Source organism: Drosophila melanogaster, assembly GCF_000001215.4.
Source record: "Drosophila melanogaster 211000022278279 sequence".
NCBI classification, from domain to species: Eukaryota; Metazoa; Arthropoda; class Insecta; order Diptera; family Drosophilidae; genus Drosophila; species Drosophila melanogaster.
This window is the reverse complement of record NW_007931104.1, coordinates 9222-12714: the sequence shown is the minus strand read 5'-3', so window position 1 is coordinate 12714 and position 3493 is coordinate 9222. Positions and strand designations below refer to the sequence as shown.

The window sequence follows — 3493 nt, the reverse complement described above, 5'->3', positions numbered from 1 at the left end:
TCTGTATGAGTTATGCTTTCTTTAATAATGGAAAAGTGCACTCTAAGCTGATACTCGGTGACTATGCTGGCAACGTGAGAGTTCTGTCTTACTCGCCACACTTACGTGGTCCCTTTCAAGCAAAACCAGGTGCGGCCCTTATTGAAGTTGTATGGTCTGACATACTCAGGGGGAAGATACCCCAGTTTTTCCCAAAGGAATACATAAACCTTCACAATGAGATGGTATCTTGCGTTTACTTTTCTTTACATATGAACGCCTTATTTGCATCGGCGGAATATAGGAACACTAAGAAGTATAGAGGTCGCTGCCCTGGCATGATAATGGTAACTTATGACGAGCGAAGCAATTTCCGCATTCCCCTTGGTGTATCTACCTTCTTCGTAGCCGAGAGCCATAACATTGTGGTAACAGGAGGGCCGGACACATTTGTTAGGATCTGGGATGTTTATATTCCTACGGAGCCCTCTGCGATCCTTACAGGTCATAATGGAGGAATTGTTCTGGTTTTTGTCCAACCGGAAGAAAACAAGGTTTACAGCGTTGACTACCAGAAGATTATAAAAGTGTGGGACCTACACGAACATACACTTTTGCAGACTTACGGAGATTTAGTACGGTTGATACATCACAGTGAGACGGACCTGACATATTATTACCATTCCCATCTTCGGGAACTTGTGGTGGCAGGACGAAAGTTGATTTCCATAAAGTGTTGCCCTCGCGTTCGTGTGGACCTCACAGATGGTAACACTCACGCAGCTCCGGTCTCGGTTGTTTTGTACAATCGTTTGTTTAGAAACATTGTAAGCTGTGGCCTTGACAGTTATATTATAGTTTGGGATCCTTGGACAGGGCGGAGAAAAATTATCATGAAAAGTTGTCACACCAAAATGATCTATGGTGAGATTATTGATATTGAGATCACCGCTGCCTGCTTTGATCCGCTCGAGCAATTTCTCCTCACTGGAGCACGTGATGGTTCCCTGAAAATCTGGAACTATAACAACGCAGTTGTTGTACGAAATATGAGTATAATGCCAGACCAAGAAGTTACTGCAGTTATTTGGGTTGTAGATCGGTAAGTAAAAGTGGTACAGATATTGCATTTACTCATCGAAAGATTTGTCATCGAACCTCTAACTGTAACCTTTCCCGGCCATAATATTTTGTTTTTATTTAGCGCGCGTTTCAGGACTTAAATTATTTTCATTTTTTAGGGTTTTTTTATATTTAACAATTAACTTTTGGGGTATAGTTTTATATTTATAGATAAAGTACAATAATAAATATTATGATTAATGTTTTAAGTGTTATTATTTGAATAACATTATTCATCTGACTTTGTTGTTTGATATTTCTTTTGTTTGAATTTTTTTGAGTGGTTCAAGTTTTGTTACTATTATGCGTGTTTACAGAACAGAAGTTTATTGGTAAATAAATTAAAATTATGTACGCTTGCTGCACGCAGGCAGCGTTAGAATATGCAAGCAAAGAGTGATCGCCGATCAGCAGCGAAAACACTCAACAAGGAATTAACACAAGTAATTGAGAGATTCTTACATACATCGTTGTTCATTATATATATTCAACACTCCTTCTCAACGTTTACATATATTTACAATGTTTAAATATTCACTAAAAACTTTAATACTTTAGCTTAATACATTTGTTATTATTAATTCTACTTAAATTCTCTGTTAACACATCTGCTATCATGTCTTCAGTGGGAACATAATTAATGTTCACATTTTTATCGTTATATTTATCTCTGACATGATGATATTTAATGAAAATGTGTTTGCTTCTTATGATCCTTATGAGGATCTGCATCCCGCTGTGCCAACTTCACATTAGAATGCAATATGTCTGGTCGAGTCGTCATCGCCAGATACTAAAGGGACCCAATCAATGACTGATAGGATTCCTTATTTACACGGTCACATCCCTCGTCGTCGAATTTTATCTGATGGCCAGCCTCCAATGGATTACTGCTAGGCTTACAATTTTGCATTCCGTTAAGGAGTGCCTCCACATACTGCTTGTGGCCAATTTTGATACTTCCAATTTCTGCCTCTCTCTCATTTTCCATGCTTTTTGGAGATAAGCAAAAAGAGCTCGCTGTGATCAAGTCATCCACGTACACCACAATTAGGCCCAGATTGCCATCAACTTTGCACACGTACAAATAAGGTTCACTAGGACAAGGAGTGAAACCAATCTCCAATCGCACGGCATTCAGTCTCTTGTTCCATTCGCGTCCTCTCTGTTTAAGGCCGTACAGTGATTTGTGGGGCCTCAGAACGCGTCTCGGAAACTGCTCGTCTATGAAACCTTCAGGCTGCCTTATGTACACCACATCGTGCAATTCGCTATTTAAGTAGGCTGAAGAAACGTCCTTCTGGTGCATGAACATACCATGTTCAACTGCCGATGCGATCACCAATCTAATTGTGGAGTACCTGGCAATGGGAGAAAAAGTTTCGAGATAATTAATACCCTGGCGTTGTGCGCACCCTTTTTCCACCAGTCTCGATTTGAAGCGTTCGATTTGTCCATTCTTTTCTCGTTTTAACGCAAAGACCCATCTGCAGCCAATAGTCTTCTCGCCTTTCGGTAGATCGACCAGTGACCAAGTTTTCTTTGCTCGTTGGCCACCCATCTCCTTCTGAACAGAAGCTTTCCATTTGTCGCTGTGATCACCGTTAATAGCTTCTTTAAAACTTCCAGGAACATCAATGTCCCAACCGTCAGGACATTCAGCATCTGATATTCGTTGCGAGGTCGTCCTGGGAGACCAGTTCGGTCGTCCAGGAGCTTTTTGTGCTACTTTTTCTTCAAGCTGCGTGTTTTTAGGATCGCGTCTTCTGGATCTTGTTCATTACTTGCTAGTTCATCATCACCTGTCTCAGGCTCTACACGAGGAGGATTATTAGACAACTCACCAACCACAAGCGTAGATTTGTCTCGGAGTTAAACCCATTTATACTCACCAGGCAAGCCACTTCTGCCCAAGCCTTCTTCGAAAAACATTTTTTTTTTTTAAACTTATTGAGTTATTTATTGGATCTTCTCTTTTTGTAAGACTAACAATAATTATTCAAATCTTATTATATAACTTATATTAATTACAATATGAAGTAATTGTATTAGTTAGAGACGGCCCTAGGATTTCTTTGCTGGGCTGGAGAATCTTTGCGCTTCAGTCGGCTCTGACTGTAGACTCGCATAAGCGACTTCGCGAGAGGATTTTCGTGTGCGGCGAGCTTTGCTTGATGTTTACTTTTTTTCATCTGAATTTCCTCATTGACAAGATTTATGTGGATGTCTCTATGGATGCTTTCGCTGCGTAGATACCATGGTGCCCCAGTGATAGTTCGCAGAATCGTGGACTAAGCTCGCTGTATGATTTCAATGTTGGTTTTTGAAGCGTTTCCCCATAGTTCACAGCCGTATGTCCAGATGGGTTTCAGCACGGTATTGTAGAGGAGAC

At 40.5% G+C, this 3493-nt stretch overlaps 1 pseudogene; it reads left to right on the top strand.

Annotated features, from left to right (window-relative positions):
* The first annotated feature begins 5 nt into the window (after window positions 1-5).
* Window positions 6-1081, top strand: CR45932 (annotated as a pseudogene).
* The last annotated feature ends 2412 nt before the right edge of the window (window positions 1082-3493 follow it).